Here is a 12,289-nt window from a genome sequence, read left to right as displayed (position 1 = left end):
CGTATGTTGAGGGCTACCTGTATTACTCTGCAATTCTATTTTCATTTTATCCTAACATTTTATGTAATTACTGCAACACGAAAGCATTATGTGTGGTTTTCAGATTCAGCCTAGGCCTTTCAAGTCCATTTCAAACTCAATTCTTCTCTTCCAACCTCTTCTTTCAAGGCCTTATTTGCTATCATTCTAGTAGCATCATTTGTAATAGTTGAAGTGTCTGTTTCTATATGATGAATATTTAGCTAATGTTCTACAACTTCATATTCTCCAAATCCCAGGATGGCTGGGAAATCTGGAAATGCAGTTCTAATGCTTCTGGTGGCACAGTGGTTAGAATGCAGTATTGTAGGCTAACTCTGCCTACAGCCAGGAGTTTGATCCTGAGTGGCTTTAAGGTTGACTCAGCTTTCCATCCTTCCGATATTGGTAAAATGAGGACCCAGATTGTTGGGGGCCATATGCTGACATTTGTAAACTGCTCAGAGAGTGCTGTAAAACCCAATGGAGCGGTACATAAACCTAAGTGCTATTGTTACTCTGAAGGGAGCCAAGTTGATTAGAGCATTTCAGAAGGAAATATTGGCTGTTACTGTAGAAAAATAAAGACGTTCTTCAACATGATGAATCAATTTAGCCAATGTAATATACACAGAGAAAAATGATACACTGTGCAATTTCAGCAAATAAATAAGAACATTCTAAAAGAAAAGTAATTAACAAGATCGAGTGTTTACAAAGCACAGAGCCAAAAGCTGTGGGAGATTTTGAACTTGCTTGCTCAATGCTGTTATTCAAGGTTCTATATGCAGTTCCTTTAAGTAGCAATTTCTTTACTATATTATAATGATAGGATCTGGAGTTCTATGTTAATAAATCACAAACTGTGTTTAAAAAATTATCAACATATGTGTCATTTTAGCTGTTCGGATTACTGCTTACTTTCACCATCCTTTCACCATGTTCTTTCTATCCTGTGATTGAGAATGGTCTACAAAAGCATTTTTGTAAAAGCTTAAAGACCACTCAAAATAAATGGTTCTTGGGTCACCATGTGGTATTATAGTACTTTGTTAACTATTAGGAAGAGAAAAAGCTTTCCTAAGGATGTGGTAAGAAGGTAGGCTAGGGTGTTTCAAATCTGACATACTGGACAAGGAATTCTAAAACCTGTAATCCAATAGAATTTAGAATAGAATAGAATTTTTTATTGGCCAAGTGTGATTGGACACACAAGGAATTTGTCTTGGTGCATATGCTCTCAATGTAAAGAAAAGGCAGGAATATTCTTCATAATGACACCTGCCCTACAGTCCTGAGATCCAGATGGCTCCCACCCAGTTAGTTTTTGGAAACTTTGGAAATTTATTTTGCAAAATAAATTAAAAGAAAGAGTAAAATGGGGAAGGGGCACCTTCCAAAGTATTTTTTCCCCCTGAACTGAATCAAAGCACTGCACAATCTGCGAAATAGATTTTCCAGTTAGGGTTGCACTTGGAATGACCCTTGCTATTATATTTCTCACACAAGTGGAAAAATCTGTCTTCATTCATTTATGCCATTGGTAGTACAAAGGGAATCTTTTTTGGAAAGGTGCTGTTGCAAGGAAAATGAGAGGTAGACTTTAACCCAGCGGTTCTCAACCTGTGGGTCGTGACCCCGTTGGGGGTCGAATGACGATTTGCCAGGGGTCGCCCAAGAGTGTTTCAAATCTGACATACTGGACAAGGAATTCTAAAACCTGTAATCCAATAGAATTTAGAATAGAATAGAATTTTTTATTGGCCAAGTGTGATTAGACACACAAGGAATTTGTCTTGGTGCATGTGCTCTCAATGTGCATAAAAGAAAAGATATGTTCATCAAGGTACAACATTATATATAATGTTGTATAGATATACAATATATCTGCATTGGGCCAAACTTGCGGGGGAAAAGATGCAGTCTCTCTTCCCAAGACTGCTGATAGAGATCTCTCTAAGTAAAACCTATGTATGTCAACTCTGTGGTATGAAATATGTAGGAGTATTTCTTTACAAAATGATTACAATGCTTGCGAATTCTGAACACATCACTGCTATCCTTGCTTCAGCAGACAGGATTTTTTCTCATTGCCTAGAGTATATTTGCCTGGGCACTGAACAGAAAATTGAGAGTGGAATGCCGATTTAAATATTCCATCTCACATTCCAAAGCAATAACTATAGACTGGAAATGGAAAATTGAAACTAGCATGAGTGCAGTGCGGGCTAGGGAGTGAAACTCAAATTTCTGCAACCATATTTTTTCCAACAAAGTTGTTGAAAGTTTATGGTTTTGCTATAAGTATATATGCTTAGCCTAAGTAATATCTTATAGGATCAGTCCTATTTTAAATAAAACTTAGATTCAAGGGAGGATATTGTTCTGACCTCGGCTTCCCAAGAGCATGGAACAGACTCCTTGTCCCAACAAAAAACTCCTTTTCATAAGTTACTGTGAATTCTTCTCATTCACATCCAGCAAAGTCTTTCAAGGGAGAATGTACAATCACAGACCTTATCTGGCTTGGAGAGCTGCCAGGCCGATATCTTCAAAACTTGGCAAGGAGTCATGAACCAATTAAATGAACTAATCGTCTCCTGCAAACTTCACTCCCCTTTCACTCGTCTTTTATTCCCTCTGGGGGGGCCCATTCATCATCCACCTGTGGCGTTATTCCCAAGTTGACCCTTGTTCTTTAGCTGTTCCCTTTGTCTGGCAACTCTGCACATGTGCACACTGGGAACAGGCTCCAGCTGTTTGTCTGCCTCACTGATGTCTGATTCCGAAGGCAGCTGATAACTGGCATATGGCCCTGGCCCCCTCTCTGCCTCTGATGCAGAGCCCTCATCAGAATCTTCCGCAGACTTCAGGACTGGCCCATGTTCCTCCCCAACCTCCTTACTCTCCAAATCTGCTGCCAGCTCTGCTGGTGGGCCACAACAGATATTTAGATGTATAAATCTAGGTGAGATAGGAGGCACATAAGTTTAATAAATAAATAAAAAGAGAATGAGGCTTTTTCATGTTTGTCTTGATCCAAATAGGGATCCATATAGCAATAAATCTGGGTTGTCTGTCTGTCTGTCTATCTATCTATCTATCTTTGTAAATTTCCAAAATAAAATATATTTTTCTTAATCTGAGGCAGTATATTTTTAAATACTAACTATTGGGGCAGTTGGGGATGTTATTATCTCTGCATCCTGTTTAAAGATTGGTCAACTTGTGGCAATAGGAAACTAGTTTATGTGGATCTTTGCTCTCATCTAATAAAATTATTTATAAAGACCAGATGTGTTTTTCCTTGCAGAAGGCAGCCTGTATGCATGCAGCATAGTAACACAGAAAAATAATAAGATTTCTGGGTATTACCACTGCTGGTGTTGGGCAAACAGCCCTAGAATTTAGCTAGAGCCTTTCAGTGTTTCTGTCAATTATTTGCAACCCCACCTTGAACGTCTGCATATTTTTTTAAAAAAATCTGAAAACTCCTGAAAAACAGCAATTCTCTGCCAGCTAATGCTTTCTGCAGAGTCAGAGATCATCTCGTCTTGGGGTAATAGGAATTGGAGTACATAGTTTACAAACCAAATTGAGGTGGGGGGCATAACTGAAGTTATGTGATTGTTATAATTTCAGGCAGAAATATCAGGTTAAGGAAGGCTCAGGTTAAATATTGTCCGTCAACATCTGTCTCTAGAACTGAATGACCCTACTGGATGTAGGGGATATGTAAGAGATGCCCACTTGAGAGCCTTTGTCTGAAATGGTATAGGATCTCCTACTTGAGCAGGGGATTGAACTAGAAATCCTGCAAGGTCCCTTCCATCTTTGTTATTCTGCTAAGACAATCTTAAGTATTAGCTTAATACTGAACATTTAGAAGTTTTTCTAAAGGCTTGAGACATTTAAAAAATACTAAAAATCATCATCTGCTTATCTTTCTATTTTTATTTACACTTTCATGTATGACAGTGTTTCTCAACCTTGGTGACTTTAAGATGGGTAGACTTCATGTCCCAGAACTGAAGAGTTGAAGTTCACCCATCTTTAAGTCACCAAGGATGAGAAAAGGTGATGTAACCGATTGTGGGAAAGCTAAAGCTTAGACTGTTGCATGGTTATCTCAGAAAAGGCAGCTCACCCCAGATGCTGAAGGGTGGGCAATATATACTTCAAAGACATTTTTTTTTCTTAAATAATTCTTGAAGCAGGGAAATTATTATCACAAGTTTTAAGATTCTGTATTTACCTGAAACTAACATTAAGTAAACTTGACTATAAATCATATATTTCTTGCTTTCTTAGTCCTGCCAATCAAATAAGGCCGTGATGGCGAACATCTGGTAAGCATGCCAGAGGTGGCATGCAACAGCCTCTCTGTGGGCATGGAAGCCCCAGTTCAGCTCCACCATGCATGCGCATGCGCCTCCCACTGGTCTTCAGGTCTCTGCTGCACATGCGCATGCGCAGGGGGGGTGGGGCCCCACATGTGCATATATGGGGGTGGGGCATATGCAAGGGGCCACACACACATGACCAGGGTGGGGGTCATGCACGCATGTGTGGGGGTGGGGCAAATGCAGGGGACTGTGCGCACATGCACAGGGGCTGCACATGCATTGCATTTTGGGGTTTTGTGCGCACGCAAATGTATTTGCACGTGTGTGCACATGCGCACTTTGGGTACTTGGTCCGGAAAAGGTTAGCCATCACTGAAATATGGTCTGGTCTATCCATTGGCTCACTTTATTCTGCTGTAATGTAAAGAAAAAATGAGATGGCTTCTGTTTGACATAGACTTCACAATCTGTTTGCAAAAAAATGAAGGAACCTGTGTCATTCTGATCATAACAAGAATTGGGACATTCTGTTCTGAGAGATTGTCAGTTCTTTAAGATTAGTTAGTTTAAATCTAGCTTGCATGAGGATCAATTATACCAACAGTTTATGAGTTACGCTAGGAATGGTAATCTCCAAATAAAATGCATTATGACTTATATATGGCACTCTAAACATTGCTGGTTGTTTAAAAAAGCAAATTGGGCTTTGCAGAAACCTACTTCATGTTCATAACCTAGTGATTTCCATGAAATTTACAGTCCTTATGGATACACAACTGCAATAAATCTATCTTTTTCTCCAACATTGATTATCCTAACAATATTGGCAGAACAGATAATGAAGCAAAACAAACACAACTCTCCCTGACAAAACAGATTTAATTGTTATACCCTTTGCACAAACAGCAGTGCTTATTTTACTTGACTAGTTTCCATGGGGAAAAAAATTAAAAAGACACAGTCTAAACCAGTGTTGGTGAACCTTTTCGCCACTGAGTGCCGAAATGGGAGTACGTATGTGCCAGAAACCATAAGAGTGGCTGCCCAGTATGCATGCATGCTCTGGGAAGATAATTTTCCAGTTTCTGGTGTGTACATTCATACCGTCCACCTGGTCTTCCAGTTTCTAGCGTGCATACGCACGTGAAGACCAGCACACCAGAAACCGGAAGAGTGTCAATGAAGCAACCCCCCCAACTCACCACTGAGAACAAGCCAGGTCCCCCTCCTGCTACTTCTGCCAAGTGAGTGCAACCACTTCCCAGCTGGCATGCCTCTTACTCCGGCGCCAGTCAGACTTTCCTCCTGTGCAAACTCAGCTCCTGCGAAGCCGCATGAGCCCAGAAGAGCAGCAATGGCAGCGGCAGCCACAGGGTGAAGGGCAGGAGCGACTGGCCAGCCCCTGCACTGTTCCCCCATTGGTGAGCCGGACCCTTGGCGGCATCTCCATGTGTGAGGAGCTGCACTCTCCTCTGGCTCTCCTGGGGTGGCTTGCCTCCTCCAGCATCCTGGCCGGAAGTGGCAGCATGAGAACTGCTGCTACCCCCTTTCCCCTCGTCCCCAGCTGAGTAGCAGGTGGGACGGCTGGCCACTCAGCCAGAAAATGCTGCCTCGCTGGCCCACTGCTCATGCACACGAGGTTGCCAGGGGCTCCAGACTGCAGACGTGCATCAGTGCCATGGGCTGGAGGGTTGGGGCCACACAAGAAGCCCGCTCGGGCAAGGAGAGAGGAAAGGAACAGCCCATCCGTCCTAGCTGACAGCTCTGCTCCCCTAGGAAGCAACTGCCAGGATCCCCTCTCTGTGTCTTTCGGCATGTGAGCCATCGCCCATTGCTCTTCCGGGTTCCAGCGTGCCAACCAGCTGGTCTTCACGCACACGGGAGCATCAGAAACTGAAAGAGCAGCTGCCCAGCGCTCATGCACATGCTGGGAAGATGATCTTCTGGTTTCTGGTGTGCACATGCACACTGGCCAGGTGGACTTTGCTTGCTCATGTGTGCCAGAAACTGGAAGGCCAAGTGGCCAGTGCGAATGCATGTGCCGGAACCAGAAGATCATCTTCCCAGCATGTGCACGCTCACCGGGCAGCTGCTCTTCCAGTTTCCAGCACTCCCGTGCATGTGAAGACGAGTTGGCTGCCGTGCCAGAACGCGGAAGACCAATGGGCGACGGCTCACGTGCTCTGAGAGATGGCTCTGCATGCCACTTCCAGCACACATGCCATATGTTTGCCATCATGGATCTAAAACCATGTTTCAGAACTTAAAGCTTCAGATTAACGCAATCTCATGAAAACCTTTGAAAGGCTAGTGCTTTCCTACCTGAAAACCATCACGGATCCGCTGTTAGACCCCTTGCAATTTGCATACCGAGCAAATAGATCAACAGATGATGCTGTTAATATGGCTCTGCACTACATCCTACAACATCTTGAGTCTCCAAAGACCTATGCAAGGGTCCTTTTTGTAGACTTTAGTTCAGCATTTGGTATTGACATCATTCCAGACATTCTCCTAACTAAGCTAAACCAGCTACAGGTACCGGAACAGGCTTGTAAGTGGATCACAAGCTTCCTAACAAACAGGAAGCAGCAGGTGAAGCTAAGCAAGATCACATCAAATACCTGTACAATTAGCACAGGGCCCCCCCAAGGCTGTGTGCTCTCCCCACTTCTCTTCTCTCTGTATACCAATGACTGCATCTCCAATGACCCATCAGTTAAGCTACTGAAGTTCGCAGATGACACAACAGTGATTGGTCTCATTCGAGACAATGACGAATCCGCATATAGACGAGAGGTCGAATGACTAGCCTTGTGGTGCAACCAAAACAATCGAACTGAACACGCTCAAAACCGTAGAAATGGTGGTAGACTTTAGGAAAAACCCTTCCATACTTCCACCTCTCACAATACTTGACAACACAGTATCAACAGTAGAAACCTTCAAATTTCTGGGTTCTATCATATCGCAAGATCTCAAATGGACAGCTAACATCAAAAACATCATTAAAAAAGGACAACAAAGAATGTTCTTTCTGCGCCAACTCAGTAAGCTCAAACTGCCCAAGGAGCTGCTGATCCAATTCTACAGAGGAATTATTGAGTCTGTCATTTGCACCTCTATAACTGTCTGGTTCGGTTCTGCAACCCAACAAGAAAAACACAGACTTCAGAGGATAATTAGAACTGCAGAAAAATAATTGCTACCAACCTGCCTTCCATTGAGGAACTGTATACTGCACGAATCAAGAAGAGGGCCGTGAAAATATTTGCAGATCCTCGCATCCTGGACATAAACTGTTTCAACTCCTACCCTCAAAACGACGCTATAGAGCACTGCACACCAGAACAACTAGACACAAGAACAGTTTTTTCCCAAGGCCATCACTCTGCTAAACAAATAATTCCCTCAACACTGTCAGACTATTTACTGAATCTGCACTACTATTAATCGTTTCATAGTTCCCATCGCCAATCTCTTTCCACTTATGACTGTATGACTATAACTTGTTGCTGGCAATCCTTATGATTTATATTGATATATTGATCATCAATTGTGTTGTAAATGTTGTACCTTGATGAACGTATCTTTTCTTTTATGTACACTGAGAGCATATGCACCAAGACAAATTCCTTGTGTGTCCAATCACACTTGGCCAATAAAAAATTCTATTCTATTCTATTCTATTCTATTCTATTCTATTCTATTCTATTCTATCTCTCTTTGATCAGTTTAATGATGCAACTTCCAAAATATTTTTTTAAGCTTTGAAATTTTTTTATAGCTTATGTTTATTTAAAGAAATATTTTTAACTCATTGAAAATTTTTTTGAAAAATCAATTGTGTTACTAAGCTTAACAGTGCCACCTTTTAGGTATGTTAATACCATTCCTATATCTCTCTGGAGAATGTTCTTGTCACTATTTCTACAACTGGGATTTATTTTTCAATAGAATTGCCCAGTTAATATCTTCATGATTGGCATTTGACTTCTGTAGTAATATAAACTTCTCTTGCTAAAAAAGTGGAATAGGTTGAGCCAAGTTTTATATAACTTCCTGTCTCTGTTGTAGACCACCATCGTTTATGCCACTTAAAGTAGATTTATTGCTAAATAAATTTATTCCTTGGATGCTGTCTAATATGCACTCCTGTATTACAGCAGTGCCTCCTTTTGGAAGTTTTATTGATCAGTCCTTGACCTCAAGTAACTTGCAACATAACTGGTTTGAAGAATCAGTGCTAGATTTGTTTTATAAATCAGAATGTTTGGCTGAAAATGTCTGCTCTGGGAGTAAAAAAGAGACAGAGAAAGATAACTGTTTCATAAAGATGAATGTTGTCTGAAGCAAAAATGGGAAGTGAAAGGATATGCAATATGGCTGCCAGCTTCAGCCTCTTTGTTTAAACTCTCCTCTTTTCACAGTATGTGTAAATACCTACATTTTATGTTTTCTGGACTGTTTTTAAACACAGGTCTAATTTCAGAATGAGAATCAGAACAGAGCTGGAAGGGACCTTGGAGGTCTTCTAGTCCAGCCCCCTGCTCAAGCTCCTATACCATTTCAGAAAAATGACTGTCCGGTCTCTTCTTAAAAATCTCCAGTCATGAAGCACCCACAATGTCTGCAGGCAAGCTGGTTAATTGTCCTCACTGTTAGGAAATTTCACCTTTATTCCAGGTTGCTTCTTTCCTTGATTAGTTTTCATCCATTGTTTCTTGTCCTGTCCTTTGGTGCTTTGGAAAATAAATTGACCCCCTCCTCATTGTGGCACCCTCTCAAATACTGGAATACTCTTATCATGTCCCTCCTAGTCCTTCTTTTCTTTAGACTAGCCAAACCCAAATCCAGCAACCATTCTTCATTCGTTTTAATCTCCAGGCCTTTAATCATCTTTGTTGCTCTTCTTTGCACTTTTTCCAAAGTCTATATTTCAGATTAGCTCTGTTGCCTACTCATGTGTTTAAATGTATAGATGTAGTAAAGAACTTACTTGAGCTGGTTAATGTAATGACAATTCCATGCCCAATGAAAAGAAGAGGCCAAAAGGTAAAGGGAACGTTGATTTATTAATGTTCATTGTATCCATCCTGCAGAAACAGATATCAGCATTGTTTATAACATTTATACACATACACAGCCCAATGTGTCCAATGCTTACCTGTTTAATGCACATTTTTCCTCTATATAGATAAAGGTGTTTTTGTTTAATATATTAACTTCTCCACCAGAAAATATCCTAACATCCATAGTCTAGGATAGAAGAGATAGCATCTCCCATTATTACTATTATTATTTTTCTGATTGGTCACACAGCAACCAATTTAGACTGGATTTGCATTTTTATCCACCTATTGAGTCCTAATTGAGGACTTGGGATAGGCAAATATTGTTGGTATTATCACAGCTATTCCAAGTAACATTGTCTTTTGCAATTGATTAATGGGAGTTTGGTCAACGCTGATGATATTCAAGTGGTGCTCCAGATGTTTTGGGATTACACCCAAAGCACCTATTATTGGTACGATTTTGCTTTCTTTTGCCATAATCTTCTACTTTTATTGGCAGATTTTTCTATTTTGTGATTTTCTCCTGTTCTTTCTGTTCCCCTCTGTTATCTCCAGGTTCACTGTTCAGACATTTTTGTCTTTCTTATCAACAATTGTTAAGATTGAGGTGTTATGTGGCAGGTGCTTCTCTGTTTGAGTTCTAAATCCCAGAGCATTTTAGCTTCTTCATTTTCTATTACTTTTTCTATTTTATGGTTCCACCAGTTCTTGTTTGCAGGCAAATATTATTTCTTGCAGCTATCCGAGCTTACCATTGTTACTCCTTTATCGTGTGGTTATCCAAAAGGTTCTTGTTTCAAAAAGCAACTGGACTTTCTGGTTTTTCTTCAAAGATGTTTCACTTCTCATCCAAGAAGCTTCTTCAGCTCTGATGGAAGATGGGGAATGGAAGGTTATATATTCCTTGCAGACAGCTGGTCATCTGCATTCCTTTAGCAAGTTGTTAAGGCCACCGGGAGGTTTATCTGTATTGTCAGGATCACCTGAGTCGTGAAAATAGGCATGGACCATCTTGGAACTGTTGAAAAGACTGTGTTGTAGATATGAGATAGATGATACCATATCCCTCCCCCTCTGTTGACAGAGAGAGCTGTTCAATTTTGATATCGATGGCCTCTTTGATCCCTCTTTCAAATCAGCGGTCCTCTCTGTCCAATATGTGGACTTTCCTGTCTACAAAAGAATGCCCTTTTGTCTTTGAAATGCAGATGGACTGCTGATTCTTGTCCTGATGGGTTTGTTCTCCTATGTTGTCTCATGCATTTATGAAGTGGTTGATTTGCTTCCCCAATGTACAAATCTGCACAGGCTCACTGCACTGTACTGCATGTTCCACTTTGCTCAGTTTGTGTCTGGGTGTTTTTATCCTTGGGATGGACAAGCTTCTGCCTTAGTGTATTCTTGGGTTTAAAGTGTGCACGTGTGTTGTGTTGGCTGAAGATGCTCCTGAGTTTTTCCGCTATTAGTGCAACATATAGAATAATGGCAATGGTTTCTTTATTGTTCTCTGTGTTGTTTGTTATGGAGGAGTTTTGAGATTTGACGAAGGCCCACTTGAGATAGCCACACATTCTGGTGACCAGCTGTCTGCAAGGAGTGTAAATCCTTCCATTCCACACCATCCAGTCAGAGATGAAGAAGCTTCTTGGATGAGAAGCAAAGCATGTTCATAGAAAAATCAGTTGCCTCTTGAAAAAAAGCACCTTTGGAACAGTGATGATCTGGATGACTGAGAATTTCTGTAGGCATTTATCATGCGGTTGTTTGTAACCATCTTCTTGCAGCAGCTGACTACTATAGATGGTCTAATGTTTCTTCAGCTTCTTTGCAGAGGCAGCATTTGCTAACTGTTGCTTTCTTTTCAATTTTAGATTGGTATACATTTGTTCTCAAGGTTTGGTCTTTGCAACCAGAATTAGCCCCTCTATTGTTTTCTTTATCTTTCTTATTCTTGCCCATTGCCAGTTCTTTTTATTATCTGCTTTGCCAGCTAGTTTTTCTATGTATTGTCCATGTAATATTTTGCCTTGCCATGCCATGTCTCTTTTCTCTTCTTCATTTTCATTTCTTTTTTTTTCCTTCTCCATTTTCTTTATCCAAGTTGCATTTTATTGTATTTCTTTGTGATATCCCATAAAAGGGATATCCCACCTAAAATTGCATTATTTCTTCTTTATCAGTTGTTGGCTGAGTCATTGCAGTCTCCATTGATGGATATGTAGAAACATTTCTGATTCGGCTGAAATTGGAGATTCTGCCAATAATGTGCAATTCGACCTTAATAGCTACTGATTTTCTTGGCTATGACTGTTACTTTTCTGCTTTCCAGTGCTGCAAGTTATTATTTCCAGAACTGGTTCATTCTTTTTTAGATATTCTCTTTTTGTTGGACTTGATCTTTAATAACAGATCATTATTGTTTTCAATCCCTGTATATTTGCGACAAATAGTTTCCAGTAGTTCTGCAGCTTTTGGCCCTGTTTGCTTAGCCAACAGTTGTGAGTTCTGTAACCCATTTGTCTCCTGATGTTCAGGAACTCTAATTCCTAGTATAGTACTTGTTGACCTGGACAATGATCGATCCATTGTAGGTTTCTGTAAGTTATGTCTCACTATATTGTTTATGGGAAAGACATTCTTCATCAAGGATCCTCTGATTAAACTTGTCCACTATGTTTGAACTTCTGGCATAATTCTCATCATCTTCAGAGTATGAGTGGCCCAAAACCATGTTAAGATATGCCTTGCTGGGAGATTATGGCTCATCGTACAGTCAGCCAGATGTTCAGACTGGATTTGTCATTTTTATCCACTCATTGAAAGGTGAATGCTTGATGGTGTTATAGATAT

The 12,289-nt window shown here is 40.6% G+C and overlaps 1 protein-coding gene across 5 annotated transcripts in view; it reads left to right on the top strand.

Annotated features, from left to right (window-relative positions):
* The window catches only part of GALNT18 (polypeptide N-acetylgalactosaminyltransferase 18), a 397,689-nt gene that overhangs the window by 214,482 nt on the left and 170,918 nt on the right, over positions 1-12,289 (top strand). The window lies entirely within an intron of this gene.

The sequence above is a fragment of the Ahaetulla prasina genome, chromosome 1, assembly GCF_028640845.1.
Source record: "Ahaetulla prasina isolate Xishuangbanna chromosome 1, ASM2864084v1, whole genome shotgun sequence".
NCBI classification, from domain to species: Eukaryota; Metazoa; Chordata; class Lepidosauria; order Squamata; family Colubridae; genus Ahaetulla; species Ahaetulla prasina.
Note: the sequence above shows the minus strand (reverse complement) of the source record. Positions and strands in the feature narration are given on the sequence as shown.